Consider the following 20,573-nt stretch of genomic DNA (forward strand, 5'->3'; position numbering starts at 1 on the left):
GGGGTTAAGCCAACTCCACACGATGTCCCGGCAGCCCTTCACCTTTTGACAGCTCTCTTACAGGAGCCTGTTGGCATTTTCGCCCTCAGGTCCCTGGTTCCCCGTGACAGTTCTCTGGGATGCCAGTCATCTCTCTGGATGACTGACCACCACCTGCTCTCAAGCCCACAGGTTCTCTGTGCCAAGGAAGGCTGCGCTGTTCCAGAAACGGCAGGCCCTCCACTTCCTACGTTGTTGATCAGGGCTACAGACATGCTTTCTTTCCCGCTGCAATTATCCTAGTAAGCCCTGTTCTCGTCTTGCTGAAAACTTCACCAGCCATGCCCCATAAAGTCAGAGATACAAAGCAAAAGCGAGCAAGAAGCTAGCCTATTAAGTCTCTTCTCTGAAGACCACGCAGGATGGTGATTTACTTTCTTCTATATTGTTTTAGGTTAAAACCCCTTCCTTGAGCTGGGCAAGGGGGAAAGACTCTTCCTATGTTTCTGGCTGCACGTGTGTGAACTTATTCACGGGATAATCTGTTTTCAGTGTTGGGCTCCCTGGTCCTCATGTTCAATTAAACCAACTCTCCCGCTAACCAACTAGCTTCCACAGTGTGCAAAGGTGTTGTCAGGATAAATGGCAAGGTCTACAAAGCACTTAGAATTCTCTGAACAAAAAGCACAGTAGAAGAAAGAGTGTTAGCACGTTATTATGCTCATAAAGTGTGGGTGGAATGTGCAAAGAGAAATCATGTCAAAGATGTAAGGAAACTTGAAAGTCTGAGACTTTAAAAGGCTAAGATTATTAAAACACCCAGTTGTTTGACAGGAGAAAATTAAACTGTTCTCCTGTCTCAAAAGATATAATGCCACTTTCTCATTACTTACTGTACCTCAGTCTCTTCTTCCTGCACCGAGCTTTCAGAGAAGCCAAGAAAGCGCAATATGTGAAAAACTGCTGTACAGATGCAGCATAAAATGACAATCTGATCATGAGGGGGGAAAGGAACAATGCTCTTTTGCCAAAAATAGCACCTCTAGTGATGGGTTACCTGTAGGACCCAAATGCAACACCCAGGTCCCCAGGCAACATTCACCTCTTGTTCGTGGATATGGCATGAGGCTTTGGGTCCATGCAAGTTGGGGAAACGAAGCTGAGACATCAGCTTAGACCTGGGACTCTACACGGGCTGCATCCCCACGGAAAAGGAAGCTAGAAGGATCTATTCACTGGAAAGAGAGACTGCAGGCAGCACATGCTTCCCTGGTCTCTAGGGGAAAAGATCTCTGAGGAGTAAAACACGATGACTGCGTGGATTTGGGATCTAACTTACACTGTCTGTGCGGTGTGGGAACCCACCCCCTGGGGCAAAAAAAAAGCCTAAGGATGGTTCACAGGGAGGTGCTGCTCCTGAACCACCTGCCAAAAGCAAAATAATACCCATCTGGAGGAACGTGGCCACCAGCTAAGCCACATATGCTTCCCAGTGTAAAGGTATCAACGTGAAAAATGACCAAATGGGAGGCAAGCATACACAGAGGCTATGGACATACAGCAAACCAAGACTAGCACCCCCCCACTTCAAAAACTAGGACAAGAGAGAAAAATGGCAGGTCTACTTGGAATTCTTAGATAGGAAAGGACTGAGAACCACAAAGCAAAAATGTTATGAAGAAAGAGGCAGGCAGATTTGAAAAAGAACCAAATAATAGCTTCTGGAAATGGACATATAGTCACTGAAAATAGAAAAAGAAATAAGCAGCATATTGGATGACGGAGACGAGACAGAACTGGTGGACCAGAAGGTGGAATGGAAGATTACCTAGAACATACCTGGACCAAAGAGTCAGGACATGGAAAGGAACTGTTAGGAGACAAGGCGCGCAGACGGGCCACCAGCACGTGCCCAGTCTGAGCACCAGAGGAGGAGATAGAGAGCATGGCCGAGATGGACGCGAGGGCAGACTGCTCAGGACTGAGGAACGTCAAGACCTCTCACATCAGAGGAGCGCACCAGTTCCCGGCAGGATAAATATCCACACACCTGATATTAACCCTGCATTCATCAGGGGGCTCCAGAGAAACAGAATTAATAATATATATACAAAGAGGATTCTTATAAGGAAGTGCCTCATGAAATCATCATCTGTCCCAGTTTGGGTGTGAGGGTTGGAGGCTGCTGTAGACACAGGTGGAGCTGACGCTCTAGCCGAGGCCACAGGCAGGATTCACTTAGGGAGGGTCAGTCCTTCGTTCCCATCAGGCCTTCAGCCAATCGGATGATGAGCCCCAGCCACACCCTGAAAGTGAATGTTGCTCAGTCATGTCCGACTCTTTGCGAATCCATGGACTATACAGTCCATGGAATTCCCCAGGCCAGAATACTGGAGTGGGTACTCTATCCCTTCTCCAGCGGATCTTCCTGACCCAGGAATGCAACCAGGGTCTCCCGCATTGCAGGTGGATTCTTTACCAACTGAGCTATCAGGGAAGCCCATGAAGGGCAATATGATTTACTCAGTCTGCCAATTTACAGAGGAATCCCATCCAAAAATACCCTCACAGAAACACCCGGAATAATCTTTGACCAAATGGTCCAGTCCAGTCAACACATAATAATGAAATGAACCATCGCAGACTTTAAGTGAAATTACAGAATGCCAAAAGACAAAAAGAAAAAAGTTAAATAACCAGAGAAGGAAGATATTTGATCTGAGAAGGAACAAAATGGGCCTGCGGGAACTTCTTCACTGATCAGAAAATATTTATAGTATCTTCAAAGTGTTGAGGAAAAATAAATGTTAACAGAATTTTTTTTTACTCAATCTATTATTCAAGAGTATGGGAAAAATAAAGACTATTATAGGAACTCAAGGACTAAGAGAGTTTTTGACGCCTAGCTCAGAATGTTGATCAGGAGACGGAAACCGCACTCAGAGAGAAGTGGTCACCAGAGTAACAGTTGCAAAACACGAGCAAACCGAAGGCGGCACACACACAGGTACTTCTGAGGAAGAATCCCGAACGTGGTTATTCCTCCAGCTTCATTGCTGTCACTGGTATTATTATTGGTGGTGGTTAAAACAAACACATTTACTAGATGTAGTGTTACTCACTCAGTCGTGTCCGACTTTTTGCGACCCTATGAACTGGAGAGTCCGCCAGGCTCCTCTGTCCATGGGATTCTCCAGGCAAGAATACTGGAGTGGGCTGCCATGCCCTTTTCCAGGAATTTACTAGATGGGTAACTAAAATGTTGTTGACAAAGATCTACATCATCCAAAACTGTTAATGGCAGTTTGATGCTGACACAGTTCCAGAGGGATCTGACGGTAGTCGAGTACAGGTGTGCCTTACTACTACCCAGCAACTTTACTTCATGAACAATAACTTTTTTTAAAAAAAGGATATCATCTTATAACATTTAAAAGTAAACACAACAATGCTATGTATTATACAGAAAAATATATATACATACAGTAGAAATTTTAAAATGTGAATGTGAACAAAAGCTGCTAAATTTAGGTGAGTGGATTCTTATGGTGTGGGCAGGAAGGAAGTGGGATTGATTATGGGGACACAGGAAGACCTATTTATATCTTTTATGATTAACTTTTTAAAAAAAATTCTGCAGAATATGACTTCTAAATTTACAAGACCACAAATTATAGGCAAAAAGGTTTTCTCTAGAGATTTTATTTCCATTTTTCTGATACTTCATTTGCAAAGATGACATATTGAGACTGTAAAATCCGTACTGTGATGAAATGCTGGCAGCAAGGTATGAAAGAGCAGTGGGATTTAAACAAAGCCACATGTGTTTGGTGCAGATCAGGATAATCATCATAGTAAGGGGCACCTACTGATGCCTAAGGACTTCATTCCAGTTCTTTCCATCTCCAAATTCTCCTAATCATTTCGATGGCAATCACTCAAAGGGGGCACTGGCAGTAACCCCCTTTCACTAGAAAAGAACGAAGCGCAAAGTGAAGCAACCTGCCTGTGAGATGCACCTTGACCCAAACCCAACCCGTCTGACTCCAGAACTAACTATGTCCATCGGGTAAGTCAAGCGGTCCTCACACGGGCACAAGACCGCGGCACCTGGCCTCTAGCTTCTGTGTATTTTAAGACAAGCTTACGAGCAAATGGATCAGCGTGTCTCACAGTGATGACCAAGGCAGATTAGACTTAGATCTCTGGCCACTGGCCTGCCTTCAGTTCAGCAAGACGGTTCCTTGAGCAGGCCCCCTGTGTGGACAACTGGCTCCTACACACCCTGCTTCCAGCACCGCTTGTCTCTCCCCTCTGTGCCAGCCCAGATCCCAGCACACACACCGCACAGCACAGCAGAAGTGCAGGCTCACCATCCCAGTTCACCAACAGAAAGCTGAAACTCAGTACTGCCTGCTTGGACTAACTGAGAACAAATCAGATACGGCGCCCTGAAGTGTCCAACACTTGCCAAGAGGTGTTCAATTAATGCCTGCTCTGACGTCACCTTACCTTTTATAGAGGAAAACACTTCCTAGTGAGCTATTTTGGTACCAGTGATGAGCCTGTGTCTTAGCTGTCATTCATTATTACTGAGGTGAGTGAATCATTCATTCATTCACTAGTAACTGTGTACCGACAAAGCGCTGATTTCTACCCTGGGCACTAGGAATAAAGTCCATGATACTCTAGTTCACCTGTTTTATAAACGCTCCTGGATATGGCACTTTTAAAAACATTTCTATTTTGCAGTCTTTCTAGTTGTATAGAACTACAGAAATGAGGCGCCGGGGCTCCCACACACCGCCACCTGTTTGCTCCACTGCTAACACTTCACAGCTTCTTAAAGAAGTTGCCTTGGTACCATACTAACCAGATCCCGTTCCTCACCTTCTACCCTGAGGACTGTTCGGAAAGCACCTCTCCTGCTCGTCTTTGGTTTCCACCCGAGGCTGTCCCCGCGTCAACCCTCTGCCTGCAGTGTTAAGTGGGGAGAGCTATAAGAGATCCAACTTATCAGGCCAGTCTGTGTGCAGGAGCCTCAGCTTCTGATCTCATAAGTGGGAGCAATGTGCTCTTGCAAGTAGTGTAGACACTGCCACATGGCAGGCTCTCCAGGTTATTATATGGTTTTAACACAGCAAACAACACAGCAGAGGCCACTTACTAAATCAGCATCAATCGCAGAGCCAAGGAAGTGAAAAGCTGCGACTCAAATGGAGATGCTCTGACTCCCTAGTTTATCTTCAACAAGAACATTACTCATTATCTTTATTTATAGATGAGAAAATAGAGGTTCCATGTGATTAGATCAAGTTATTTTTATTCTAATGACTTTTGGATGGTGACTTATCACTTCCCTATACCTCCAGGTTCCTTAACTCAGCAGTTTCCACAGAACTGGAAAAGGTCAGTTTTCATCCCAATCCCAGAGATAGGCAATACCAAAGAATGTTCAAACTACCACACAATTGCACTCATCTCACACACTAGCAAAGTAATGCTCAAAGTTCTCCAAGCTAGGGTTCAACAGTATGTGAACTGAGAAATTTCAGAGGTTCAAGCTGTATTCAGAAAAGGCAGAGGAACCAGAGATCAAACTGCCAACATCCGTTGGATCACAGAAAAAGCAAGAGAGTTCCAGAAAAACATCTATTTCTGCTTTATTGACTATGCGAAAGCCATTGACTGTGTGGATCACAACAAACTGTGGAAACTTCTTCAAGAGATGAGAAGAATTTCCTGAGAAATCTGTATGTAGGTCAAGAAGCAATAGAACCAGACATGGAACAATGGATTGGTTTCAAACTGCAAAAGGAGTACATAAAGGCCGTATATTGTCACTCTGTTTATTTAACTTATATGCAGAGTACATCATGTGAAACGCTGGGCTGGATGAAGCACAAGCTGGAATCAAGATTGCGGGGAGAAATATCAATAACCTCAGATATGAAGATGACACCACTCTTATGGTAGAAAGCAAAGAGGAACTGAAGAGCCTCTTGATGAAGGTGAAAGAGAGAGTGAAAAAGGTGGCTTAAAACTCAACATTCAAAAAACTAAGATCATGGCATCTGGTCCCATCAATCCATGGCAAATACATGGGGAAATAATGGAAACAGTGACAGAATTTATTTTCTTGGGCTCCAAAATCGCTATAGATGGTGACTGCAGTGATGAAATTAAAAGACACTGCTCCTTGAAAGAAAAGCTATGACCAAGCTAGACAGCATATTAAAAAAGCAGAGACATTACTTTGCCAACAAAGGTCCGTCTAGTCAAAGCTATGGTTTTTCCAGTAGTCATGCATGGATGTGAGAGCTGGGCCGTAAGGAAAGCTGAGCGCTGAAGAATTGATGCTTTTGAACTGCGGTGTTAGAGAAGACTCTTGAGAATCCCCTGGACAGCAAGAATATCCAACCGGTCCATCCTAAAGGAAATCAGTCCTGAATAGCCATTGGAAGGACTGATGCTGACGTTGAAACTCCAATACTTCGGCCACCTGATGTGAAGAACTGACTCATTGGAAAAGACCCTGATGCTGAGAAAGACTGAAGGCAAAGGGGACGACAGAGGATGAGATGGTTGGATGGTATCACTGACTCAATGGACATGAGTTTGAGCAACCTCCAGGAGTTGGTGATGGACAGGGAGGCCTGGCGTGCTGCAGTCCATGGGGTGGCCAAGAGTTGGACACGACTGAGGGATTGAACTGAACTGAATACTGGCAGGTGGCGCTAGTGGTAAAGAATCTGCAGGAGACTTAAGAGAAGCAGGTTCCATCACTGGGTTGGGAAGATCCCCTGGAGGAAGATATGGCAACCCACTCCAGCACTCTTGCCTGGAGAATCCATGGACAGAGGAGCCTGGCGGGTTACAGTCCATAAGGTGACAAACAGTTGGACACGACTGAAGTGATTTAGCATGCTTGCATGCATTATTGTCTATAGGGTAAAACAGAGAGTTAAGGGTAATCTATTTGAAACGAGTATTTTCAAAAAATTGTTTTACAGTCTCTCAGGAAAATGGCAGAAATAATATAAGACTCTACATTCATTACAAATTTCTGACATAATCCATGTTTATAAATAGTAATGTCTACAGAAAAAAGCATCCCAAATTCATCCAATTCTTATAGAGCAAACTCACTGGAACAGATGAGGCAGGCAAGCTTGCATTTTCACATCAACTATAATTAAAGATCTCATAGTAAAGACTGAGCCGGTTTTTAAACATTTTAAAAACAGTTTTGCATACTGGTACATAGTTTCCTTAATTTTAATTTTAGTCTTCTTAGTGCTTCACCAAGTTACTCTATCAATTTTCCCATGATATCTCACTTTAAATGGTTTCATAGTTTACATTATTTGTGTCAGAAAGAATACTGATATTAATAATATCGTTTTGATATGAGGTCTTACACATATTTATGAAATAAAAAAGCACAAACCTAAGATTTTTTTTTACATGCTTGAAAGCAAAATCTATTTTTTTCCCCTTAAGTTTACACTCAAAATTCATTGTGAGTCATTATCTTGCTAACATGTTCCACATAAAGATATCAATGTATTTCAATGTAAGATGTCACTTCATATCCTTTGGGTGTTACAGGACATACAGCAGATGCATATAACATCTTAAAAAAAAATAAAGTCTGAATTCTGAAGCACATTCTGCCCAGAGTTTGGACAAGGGATTGTGGACCAGTTTTCCCTTTATCATACTTTGAGTCACTTATTTTTGGTAAGTTTCTAGAAGTGAGATTCCTGATCTAAAGGGTACAAATGTTTTTATTTAAAAATATTATTCTGATTTACAATATTATTGGGAATTTTTCAGGATAACTATTCCCTTCAACCTCTTCTGTATTCAATTTCATTTTAGAATAGCTTTTGTTAGTTTTACAGGATGCAAATAGTAGTTCATTGGTATTTTAATTATCTTTTATTTATACACGAGCCAATTTAATAATTTTTCCCAAATAATGAGCTCAATAAGAATAATCTCTTGATGAGGCACTTAAAGTTGTGGGAAAGTTCACGTCATGGTTTCTTTACGTAAAGTGTCTTTGAATTTTCTTTACACACATTCTTTATTTTTAATTACTTGTATAATGTGTTGTATATATTAACCCTTGACCATCACATTTATCACAGCTGTTTTTCCATGATTTTTTTTTCCACTTTTAGCTGTACTTTAGTTGTATTGATTTTCACTGTACAAAATTCAGGTCTTTACACTTTTAATTTGTAATTCCTTAAAATGCTTCCTTTAGTAGAAAACTGTCAGTTTTGAATAGCTAACTCATATCCTTTCAAAGCTAATAGTATTTTTATACTTTTATTGACTTAATAAATGCCTGCTATAGATATGATTAGAAAACTTACTTCATTCCCAGTAAACCACTACTTCCCCATGCTGCTGCTGCTGCTAAGTCGCTTTAGTTGTGTCTGACTCTGTGAAACCCCATAGACGGCAACCCACCAGGCTCCTCTGTCCCTGGGACTCTCCAGGCAAGAATACTGGAGTAGGTTGCCATTTCCTTCCCCAATGCATGCATGCATGCTAAGTCGATTCAGTCGTGCCCGACTCTGTGCAACCCTATGGGCAGCAGCCCTCTGGACTCCTCTGTCCACAGGATTCTCCAAGCAAGAATTCTGGAGTGGGTTGCCATTTCCTTCTCCCTGCTGCTGCTGCTGATGCTGCTGCTGCTAAGTTGCTTCAGTCGTGTCCGACTCTGTGTGACCCCATAGACGGCAGCCCACCAGGCTCCCCCGTCCCTGGGATTCTCCAGGCAAGAACACTGGAGTGGGTTGCCATTTCCTTCTCCAATGCAGGAAAGTGAAAAGTGAAAGGGAAGTCGCTCAGTCATGTCCGACTCCCAACGACCCCATGGACTACAGCCTACCAGGCTCCTCCATCCACGGGATTTTCCAGGCAAGAGTACTGGAGTGGGGTGCCATTGCCTTCTCCATTTCTTCTCCCTACTTCCCCATAAATGTATTTAATTCACAATATAGAATTCAGTCAAATAACGTTAAAACTCATGCTTGGCTTATTGGTTAAAACAACATTGATCTTTACCTCTTTCTAGCTGTTTATAAACATTTTTACAACTTTGAGGTTATTGTTTATTACATGAAAATCTCTTTGCAACTGTTTCAACACAGTCCAGCATAAGACTAGGGGCATGCACTCATTCAGTGCTTCTAACTTAGTGACTTGGTACATGCCTCTCAGCTCCAAGGGGTAAGAAAGACACATCAGAACTGATTCTTGCACTCAACTTTTTGCAGTTTGTTTAGAAGGCCAGGAAACATCGAAAATCAAGGCAGAAAATCGTAAGCACAAAAGGAATCTCCAGGGGATCTTCCCAGTCCAGGGATCAAACCCAGGTCTCCCCCATTTTGGGCAGATTCTTTACTGACTGAGCCACCAGGGAAGCAAAAAAAGAAATAATCTCGACATTAAATATCTGGTTGAGAGAAACAAGAACAGGGTGAGTATATTAGTTAGGTGACTCGCCTCAGATTTATTCTCTAAATGCTGTTTTATAAACATGAGTTTTTAGGCAGACCCAGTAAAACAGCCCATCATAAATTAATAGAGAAGAAACTGGGACCTTAGGAAGTAAATTCGGGAACATTAAATTAAAGCTGGGGCCCACAACATCAAATTATCTGCTCTGCTTTACTTTGAAAGAAAGTGGCTATGGGATCAACCTATGTTTGAGCTCCCAGGCAAGTGAAGTCATGAGGAAAATGTACACTAAGCTCACATGATTTGTGCACGTGATTTGTGCACGTAAGTGTGCACATGACTGAAAAAAGACCATTCGCTAGAAGAAAATGGATAGGCCTGGACAGCTGTGTTCAAAACTCAAACTTACCCTTAATAACATCCCTAAAGCACATAGGATAACAAGCATCCTCTCAAAGCAAAACAATCATACTTCTCAAGAGTGCAATTCATAAAGGAAACAAAGCCACATGGGGGCCAGAAAGCCAAGTTTCGGATCATTTAACTTGATTTCAGGATAGTATTAAAATAGTTAATATGTTGAAAATATGCATAAGAACTAAGATATGATCATGACTGCTTGAAGTGGTTGTTAAAAATTAGACTTTTCAAAGTTTTTAAAAAAATAAACAGTAAACAAAATTTACTGAATACTTTCTCACATCCATTATGATGATCACTGGGCCTTTCTCCTTCGCTAGAGGATATTGTAAATTACATCAACATTTGTCAGCTGAATAATGTTCAAATGTCCACGCAACTTGGTCTTAATTTTTTAAAAATTCAGTCAGTCCAATAAGCTATTCTTTAAATAATTATTGTTTATGTATTTATAGGTGGGACTGGCTTACGATTTTTCCCTATGTCATTTCCTGACATTTCCTTTAATATCAGAAATACCACACTAAGGGCCTTGTAAGTGCATGTACAACCGACTTTTCACAACGAATAGAATTAGCCCCCCTGACTTATGCCACATACAAAAATCAGTTCAGATAGGGAAAGCCTTTAACACAAAAAGACAGCTTTAAAATGCTTAGCAGAAAATTTGGGAGAGTATACCTTTAAGATCTGTAAAAACAAATCATAAAAATAATGGTTACAGAAGTGAGACCTTTAAAATTAAAAAATTCTGTTCATCAACAGGAATAATAAATAATTAAAATGAAACAACTCAGAGTAGCAAGAAGATACTTATGAATATAAATATAAATAGGAAATAACAAGTATCTAGAATATTAAAAAACCACAAATCTGCTATGCTGCTGCTGCTGCTAACTCACTTCAGTCGTGTCCGACTCTGTGCGACCCCATAGACAGCAGTCTATCAGGCACCGCTGTCCCTGGGATTCTCCAGGCAAGAACACTGAAGTGCGGTGCCACTGCCTTCTCCAATGCATGAAAGTGAAAAGTGAAAGTAAAGTCACTCAGTTGTGTTCGACTCCTGGTGACCCCATGGACTACAGCCTACGAGGCTCCTCCATCCACGGGATTTTCCAGGCAAGAGTACTGGAGTGGGGTGCCACTGCCTTCTCCCAAATCTGCTATGGAAGACATCAAAAACCCAATAGAAAATGAGTAAAAGAAATGCCAGACAGCCACAGAAAATACCCTAGCTCCTCCTACTTACATGTGAATCTTTTGCTCCAAAAAGGCCCACTAGCATTTAATTGCCAGTTCTCCTTTTATTATTTATACTGGTTAGGTACTTAGAACATAGAAGTTTCTTGCCCTGAAAATGGATACACAAACCATTGGAAAAGATTAAGTGCTAAGCTACCTAAGCCTTGAGGAAAGTGGTTTGGGTTCTGTACTCCTACTTTGTCATGCGGTTTCTAACATCGTAGCATGAACGTGTACTTCCTCCCTGCCGGAACTGCAAGGGTTGTATTCTTTTTCCCCTTTCAAATATTTTCCTTCCAATGAACTTCAGAGTCTCTGGTTCTGCTACCACCACCACTGTTGTTTCAAAGTCAAGGACATAATAGAAATACTTATGTTTTCTCGTCTGTGCCAAAGGAAATATGTGGGTTGTGGAAGCAAACTGTTCACAGTAACTACTACCAACAGCTCTCCCAAGGCAGGGACGAGGGGCAGTTACCCGGGAAGGAGCAAATCCCACAGGAGAAAACGGATGCAGAGGAGGGACACTACACAGAGGCTCGAGAAATCCAGTGTCGAAATCTGAGTGCCCACTTCACTTTTGGGAAGGGTGTGTGTGTGTGTGGTTTGACACACCTGTGAAGAGCCACCATAATTGGGAAATAGAATTACATTACCCTGAGGGACCAGCTGGAGAGGCAGAAGTGTGTGAGTGCTCAGTCGCTCAGTCGTGTCCGACTCTTTGAGACCCCGTGGGCTGTAGCCCACCAGTCTCTTCTGTCCATGGGATTCTCCAGCCAAGCATACTGGAGTGGGTTTCTATTTCCTATTCCAGGGGATCTTCCCCACCCAGGGATCAAACCAGCATCTCTCTCATACATCTCCCACATTGGTGGGCAGGTTCTTTAGCATAGAGCCGGCAAAAGAGTGTAGCTCAATGCAGGTTAGGACTTCTAATGTATGCCATTGCCACTGAGTGCTTTGAGCAAGTTCCTAGCCCCCTCTACCCCAGTGTCCTCATAGGTAAAGTGAGGAAATAATAGTACCAATCTGGTAAAGCTGCTATGAGAATCAAGTGAGTTAATGCACATTAGAGGTAATACACATGAGAACTGAATTTGGCACAAAGTTCTCAGTTAAGACACAGCTATCATTGTCACCGTCACCAAACGCCACCACCCTCATCACCACCACCACCACCACCACCACCATCTCATCATTATCACCTCACCACCACGTACCACGATTCTCATCACCATAATCTGTATCAACCATATCACCATCATCATTCATGGACTATTCTTCCAGTGAAGAAATTATTAAATTATAAAGTCATTGAAGTGAAGTGAAGTCACTCAGTCCTGTCCGACTCTCTGCGACCCCATAGACTGTAGCCTACCAGGCTCCTCCATCCATGGGATTTTCCAAGCAAGAGTACTAGAGTGGATTGCCATTTCCTTCTCCAGGGGATCTTCCCCACCCAGGGATCGAACCCTGGTCTCCCGCACTGTAGGCAGATGCTTTAAGGTCTGAGTCACAAGGGAAGCAAGAAAAACAAATCCAAAACAGGCAACTAAAAACTCCTAAAATATTAAAAGGACTTCAAATATTCCCAGTTGAAGGCACCTTTTTACTCACTTTCCTACTGGCACACTTACAAACTGATTCTGACCTCCTCTCAAATCTAATTTCTTTACACTTTTATTGGTGTATGAGAAATATTTCTCTTTCAAATTTCTGCTTTTTAGTATTTACCCTGACACTAAATGGGCAAAGAGAAACACCACCTGTTGATTCAGAAATGCCTCACGTTTCCAGCTCAAACCCTGAGACTTACTCTTTCCTTAGCATTCATCAGCTACTCACATTTCCTGAAGTTTTCTGTGTGGTGTTTAGCGGGAGTGTGAGAGACGTGGGGTTGCTGGGATCTGGCTTCCTGGTCCTCCTTGACTGACAGGCTTCTGCGGGAGCCATGTGAAGAGGGAGTCGACTTGACAGAAGGAAGGCACGGGTGGGTGGCAGGCGTGTGGGCACTGTGCAGAGTTGGAAGCCGCGGAAACAGGCTTTTGTTCAGTGAAGGGAAAGACGCTGCCTGAGTCGGTGGAGGATGAGAGCTGCAGTTCGTGTAGAGACCTCGAGCGCATTGGAACGATTAGGAGGAATTATCCGAATTTAAGTTCTGAAATTGAAGTGGTCAAAATGGCCAACTGAAAAGCAAGAAAGGACTGGAGTCCTGAGAACTTTTCAAGGATTCGGAAGACTGCAGTTGAGGGAAACAAGGACGGCAGAGACGGTGCAGGGACCTCCGAGGAGTTGCGGGTGGCCTTGTGAGGCCCCACGTCCACGTCCACCCCTGGGCCGTGGCGAACAGAGCGGATGGACCGGAAGCACTTAGCCTTCGGCTTCCGGTTGGCCCTGGAGGGCCTTGGGTTACAGCTTACGACTGCCTTTGGTTCCTTTTCAGACGCCATCTTTCGCCTCCTGTCTGAGGCGCAAATTTGAGCTTTAGTTCACAGTTGTCTCTGAGGCTGTGGGCTGACCTCCTGCAAGTGTCACACAGCCGGGAGTGCCCCCCTGGGGAAAACGGGCAGATGCACAGCCATAATTGGTGGGTACCATTTCTGTGCACAGAGCCCTGGGTGCTCGCTCACAGGAGACCACTCTCCCTCGACTGTTCACCCGGGGATGGCAGTGCTGTCTTCAAGCCCACGTTTCATGAGGGGCCCTAAGTCTCCTTAACACATTCACCTTTCCTGCTTTTATGCTTTCCAGAGTCAGTGTGGCAAGTGCTTCTATGGTGACTCCAGTGGCTCCCGCCTTCTGGCGGGTGGGGAGGGTCACACCTGTGTTGCCCCCTCCCCTCGAGGGTGATTTGCTCTGATGGATGGAATGCAGCAGAAGGGATGAGAGGCCAGCCTGGCAGTGTGCCCAGGGAGTGAAGGAAGGTCAGGAGAGGTTGTGAGAGGCCTAGAGCCAGAGGACCCTGAAGAGCTGCACCCCAACTCCTCACCCACAGGAACCCAGAGACAGGAAGTGTGTGCCCCTTCAAAGTGCCAGGATATGGAGTCTTTTGTTACACAGCCATGGGTAATCAGTAGAACTGGTTCTGTCATCTGTGCCCCAAAGAGTCTTAATTAATACATCAACTTGGCAGGAGTACTAAAAATTCTCAAATGCTCTTTCCTTCAGGTTAGAACAGTAAGGGACTCAGCATTTCATTTCTACTGCCAGCATCTGTAAGGAAACAACCTTTGAAGAGATGCTATTTGAAATATGAACTATACTACACAGAGTTATGTATCCTCTGATGATTTTCTTTTATTCTTGTGGGAAAGTTACCAAAATTAAATCACATTAGGAAATGTCCATTCATTTCTTATATATGTATTAAATGTATGTATCCATGAATAACAACTACTTTTAATATGCAAATCATTTTACTAAAGAAAAAGACCTATTGTTATAATTTGAGAGAAATATGAATAGTCTTTAAGTTGATTATCAATTAAATGTTTCTGTGAACAATATGTGAAACTATATTACTTGAATTTTAGATAACCAAGACAAGTCAGAGTTGTTAGAAATATATCTAGTATCAACGTTATATTGTCTTGCATCTTTATTGTTTAGTCCCTAAGCCATGTCTGACTCTTTTTGTGACCCTGTGGACTGTAACCCAACAGGCTCTTCTGTCTATGGGATTATCCAGGCTAGAATACTAGAGTAGGTTTCCATTTCCTACTCAAGGGGATCTTCCTGACCCAGGGATCAAACCCACATCTCCTGCATTGCAGGTGGATTCTTTACCACTGAATCACCAGGGAAGCCTATTGCATCTTTAACAAATCAAATAATGTACTTTAGACCTTCATTCCCAGGGAGTTTGTAGGTTAGGTTGAAGGAATGCATTTCACACAGTCTTGGGTAGATAGACTGGCAGGGTCCACCTTTGGACTCTATTCAGATAGCTTAACCTCTGGGGGGGGGGGGGGACCAAACTCTCGATAGGAAGGGCACCTGATGGTGTCTCATCAGACAAATTCTAAAGGAGGAACTTTATTTCACACACGGAAGGCCCCCATGAACAGCTTTCCTTTACCTAAGCTAAGAATACACTTTGTTTTTGTTTTAAATAAAAATGTGAGAACTCACAGGTTTTATTTCTTCAAGGATAATCACAATTTTGATTTAGTGTTTAGTTTTCTTTTTTCCCCACCATAGATGCTAATTTGAGAAGGAAATGGCAAGCCACTCCCATAGGCAGAGGAGCCTGGTGGGTTACAGTCCATAGGGTCTCAGAGAGTCAGACATAAGTGATCATACACATATGATGCTAATTTGCTTAAATTTAAGCTAAATGAATTTCAATAACTAATTATGGGCTTAAAGTTTTGGGTAACTTCCTTTCAGTGACAGAATCTCATATAATTCATCATAGTAAAGTATTCCTGAGAGTTTACAATGCTGCTGTACTTAGAAGTGCAGAAATACTAATGTCTATACATGCTTTCCATATTGATATAAGCGTGGTTATAATTGACTAGAAATAAGAAAACACAGAAAATAATTCCTCAACAATCATTTGCTTCACTTTCATGATTTAGCATACCCCAAACACATGCAGCTAGTGAGATACGTAATGTGATGTACATACCAAGGTTGCCAAGGGCACTAGAGTCTAGTCAGGTTGTAACCTGGTGCCAGGAAGATGGCATAAGTGACAGTAGAACTGAACCTCCAATGTTTCTGAAGCACAGATTGGAAACATCTCCCCAGAGAATGAACTAGAACAATCATTTGCTTCCTACAGAGCAATGAAGACCTACTACTGCTGATGTTAATACTAACCAGTGTGCTGTTGGAGAAAACTGCTTTAAAGGTAGTTTTTTGAAAATATATATTTAAATTTTAACATAACAGTTCTTATAGGTATGGACAATCAAAACATACTTTATGTACATACGTGTGTGTATCTTTTTATTATTATTTTTGGTGGCTAAGCACATGGATTTTGGATTCAGAGAGCTGCAACTCCACTTCACTTACAATGTGGACTTGGACAGGTCATTTAACCTTTTAAAGCTTCAGTTTCCTCACCTTCAGAATGGCAGTAACAAGGATATCCTATTCATTGTGTTGTTTTAGGAATTAATTAGATAAAACATGTAAAACACTTAGCTGGTCACCCTTTTGGAGTCAAGAATAGAAATATGTCACTCCCATCTGAACACCTATCTTACCGCAAATCATTTAATCAATCTAGAATTAGAATTTCTGGGACACAATAAATAAGCTTCTCACAAAGAGCTTCTATCTTGAATATTATCTAGAAATATTACAAAAAGTAGATTTTTATTTCAATAATGTTTGTGTTTAAAATTGAACAAAACCCCCAAGCAGTAAAATAGAGTTTATATAGACAGACATGCTTAGTTCTTTGAATATTTGAATAATATCTGAAGTCCTATAAAGGCTAACAGTGTTCAAACAAAAGTATTGGGCAGTTTGTGATGAGTATAATAGGCAATGGCTGTTCACAGCCATCTTAGAAGGCTTGTTTCCTTAAAGCCATTATTGAGAATCAGCTTCAAGTGGGGGAAATAAAGTTTGAAAGCGCTGTCAATTATACACACAGCTGCACTGTGGCAGAAAGCCATGGCTGTGAGTGTCTTTGGTCTCTGAGAACAGTGAGCATATGATAATCAGTGTTGGTATTTCTGTTTCTAAGTCAGTAAAGGATGCTGGAGCTGTGCTTTGTTTTCAATAAAACAGTATGTATCTGTGGTCAGTAAGCTTTAAAAAAATTCTCTTTATTTTCTTACAGATAATTTTAATATGAAATCATCACGATGTATACTATGAATATTTTACAAATTTACTCGTTAATTATATTACAATAAAGTTTAAACTGGGGCTTCCCTGGTGGCTCAGACAGTAAAGAACCTGCCTGCAGTGGGAGAGACTGGGGTTTGATCCCTGGGTTGGGAAGAGCCCCTGGAGGAAAAAGTGGCAACCCAATGCAGCATTGCTGCTCGGGAAATCCCATGGACAGAGGAGCCTGGCGGGCTACAGTCCATGGGGTCACAGAGAGTCAGACACTACTGAGAAACCAACACTTTCCCTTTTTTCAAAGCTAAAATTAAAAAATAAATATCCCTCCGTGGGGGGGAAAAAATCTCATTGCAAACACTTGTGTGGTTTTGGTTTTTACTGTTAGGAGTGTTAGGGAAAAAGTCCAAATCCATGTCTCGGAACTGTTCTGCATCTATCTTAGATATTAAACAACAAGCAAAGAGAGACAGCCACCCCCTACCTCCTCCACCCTCCCCTCTGGAGGTGACTCCGTTGAGGATAGGGCAAAGCAGAAATGAATTCCTAAAAGCATTTTTCTTCTGCTATTGAACTTCTCTGAAGACGTACTTGTGTCCTCCGTTCAGAGGAAATCAGGAGGCACTGACCTGACCCGGACCTGGGGATAGCAGGAAAGTCAAGTCTGAGTCTTTCTGTGTTTTGCTAAAAGTGGCCGGCATCCTCATGAAAAACAGCACTCTTAATGAGATCACTGAGTAGCAATTATTATTTGGCGCTAATAGGGTCCTGACTCTGACCATGTTACAGAATAATAACTACAAGTTATCAACTTTAAAGTACTTATGACACTTAATTATAAGACAATAAAATAAACAGTCACCCTGGGGAAATAAGGTCTTTGAAATGATCCCATAGCTGGGCATCTGAAGAAAAAGCTCCCTGTGTTTAAACAAGTCTTTGTCAGCAGACTTCTCTCTCTAAATATCATTCTACCGTCACTCAGAAACACTGCTATTAGAATCACTCTTTTCCTTAAAATACAGCACAAAAAGCAGGGTGTCTAGTCTTCATTATCAAATAAGCTTCAAAGCTGTTCTTCACCTAGTAATTTGGAAGAACGGCTGATAAACAGTGATTTAAACCAGGGAACGATAGGGTTTCATGTTTCGAAAGGCAGTAAAGGGAAAGAACCCGGGTGGAGGGGGTTTGTGGAAGAAGAGACAGGAGAGAGGGAAACACAGAGCGTTGAAGAGGCAGGAGGGCCGCCCTCAGCCCCGCCCAGGGGCGCGACCGGCTCCGGGGATCACGGGCAGTCCAGCCATCATCCGCCTCAGCACAGGACTCAGGGCCGCGGGTTCAGCGGGTCTGGCCACGCCTGGGGAAGCAGCAGAAACCTGGGCGGGCACCGACGTGCCTGGGGCATGTTTCCAACAGCGGTCCTTCTGCAGCTTCCTCTCTCCACATGGACACAGGAGGCTGATCTTCCCAGCGTCCAAGCGCAGGTCCAGAGGAACCCCCGCCATGGGACCGATGGGGAAGCTGGGACCTGCCCATTCTGGGAGACAAATCACTACTCTGTGACCCCCAGGACTTGGAGCTCTGCTTTTCTCTCAGATCAGATCAGATCAAATCAGTCACTCAGTCGTGTCCGACTCTTTGCGACCCCATGAATCGGAGCAGGCCAGGCCTCCCTGTCCATCACCAACTCCCGGAGTTCACTCAGACTCACTTCCATCGAGTCAGTGATGCCATCCAGCCATCTCATCCTCTGTCATCCCCTTCTCCTCTTGCCCCCAATTCCTCCCAGCATCAGAGTCTTTTCCAATAAGTCAACTCTTCGCATGAGGTGGCCAAAGTACTGGAGTTTCAGCTTTAGCATCATTCCTTCCAAAGAAATCCCAGGCTGATCTCCTTCAGAATGGACTGGTTGGATCTCCTTGCAGTCCAAGGGACTCTCAAGAGTCTTCTCCAACACCACAGTTCAAAAGCATCAATTCTTTGGTGCTCAGCCTTCTTCACAGTCCAACTCTCACATCCATACATGACCACAGGAAAAACCATAGCCTTGACTAGATGAACCTTTGTTGGCAAAGTAATGTCTCTGCTTTTGAATATGCTATCCAGGTTGGTCATAACTTTCCTTCCAAGGAGTAAGTGTCTTTTAATTTCATGGCTGCAGTCACTGTCTGTAGTGATTTTGGAGCCCCCCAAAATAAAGTCTGACACTGTTTCCACTGTTTCCCCATCTATTTCCCATGAAGTGGTGGGACCGGATGCCATGATCTTTGTTTTCTGAATGTTGAGCTTAAATCCAACTTTTTCACTCTCCACTTTCACTTTCATCAAAAGGCTTTTGAGTTCCTCTTCACTTTCTGCCATAAGGGTGGTGTCATCTGCATATCTGAGGTTATTGATATTTCTTCCGGCAATCTTGATTCCAGCTTGTGCTTCTTCCAGTCCAGCGTTTCTCATGAGGTACTCTGCATATAAGTTAAATAAACAGGGTGACAATATACAGCCTTGACAAACTCCTTTTCCTATTTGGAACCAGTCTGTTGTTCCGTGTCCAGTTCTAACTGTTGCTTCCTGACCTGCATACAAATTTCTCAAGAGGCAGATCAGGTGGTCTGGTATTTCCATCTCTTGAAGAATTTTCCACAGTTGATTGTGATCCACACAGTCAAAGGCTTTGGCATAGTCAATAAAGCAGAAATAGATGTTTTTCTGGAACTCTTTTGCTTTTTCCATGATCCAGCAGATGTTGGCAATTTGATCTCTGGTTCCTCTGCCTTTTCTAAAACCAGCTTGAACATCAGGAAGTTCACGGTTCACGTATTGCTGAAGTCTGGCTTGGAGAATTTTGAGCATTACTTTACAAGTGTGTGAGATGAGTGCAATTGTGCGGTAGTTTGAGCATTCTTTGGCATTGCCTTTCTTTGGGATTGAAATGCTCCGGGAAAGGATGGGCCCTCTCTCCCCTAGCTTGTCTCCTTCCACTGAAGAAATTTGCTCCAAAGATGTAAACAATGTGAAGGAAAGAATACGGAGAGCAGGCCACACGAATAACCTTGTTTATAGGTTTCTGAGCACAGTTTCCAACTAATGATATATATATATATATATATATTTATCTATAGGATAGATCATGAAATACATCACCCGACAGGCCTTTTCCTAAAGATCAGCAAGTTCTGTCTTCTCATTGAAAACACGTGGAAAATCCAATTCAAAGTGGATTACAGAGCCGGCAGATCATCCAGCTCTCCCGGCCTCTCTGTTGTGCCTTCCTTATCCCTCCTCTGTAGCTGCTCACTTTGATTAACTATGGGCTTCCCTAGTGGCTCAGACAGTAAAGAATCCACCTGCAATGCAGGAGACCCAGGTTCGACCCCTGGGTTGGGAAGATCTCCTGGAGAAGGGAATGACTACCTGCTCCAGTGTTCTCGCCTGGAGAACGCCACTGCCAGAGGAACCTGGTGAACTACAGCCCACAGAGTCGCAAAGAGTCAGATTAAACTATACTTGCAGTGGGCTCATAAGTGGTATTATTTTTGTTTCACGTCTACTCCATCCTTGTAGAATTATTTTGTACTTAATTGCATATATTGGTTAAAAGCAATGTACTGAACATTACTGCTATAATTTTGCACATAAAGTGCACA

At 42.9% G+C, this 20,573-nt stretch overlaps 1 protein-coding gene across 2 annotated transcripts in view; it reads right to left on the bottom strand.

Annotated features, from left to right (window-relative positions):
• The window catches only part of PDE10A (phosphodiesterase 10A), a 582,319-nt gene that overhangs the window by 341,936 nt on the left and 219,810 nt on the right, over window positions 1-20,573 (bottom strand). The window contains exon 1 of one of the 2 annotated variants that reach the window (XM_061428522.1): window positions 12,967-13,469. The exons of the other annotated variant lie outside the window; for it this stretch is intronic. The gene's annotated coding sequence lies outside the window, so the exon portion shown is untranslated. Of the gene's footprint in view, window positions 1-12,966; window positions 13,470-20,573 lie in introns of those variants that run through there. 2 annotated transcript variants of the gene reach the window in all.

The sequence above is a fragment of the Bos javanicus genome, chromosome 9 (assembly GCF_032452875.1).
Source record: "Bos javanicus breed banteng chromosome 9, ARS-OSU_banteng_1.0, whole genome shotgun sequence".
NCBI classification, from domain to species: Eukaryota; Metazoa; Chordata; class Mammalia; order Artiodactyla; family Bovidae; genus Bos; species Bos javanicus.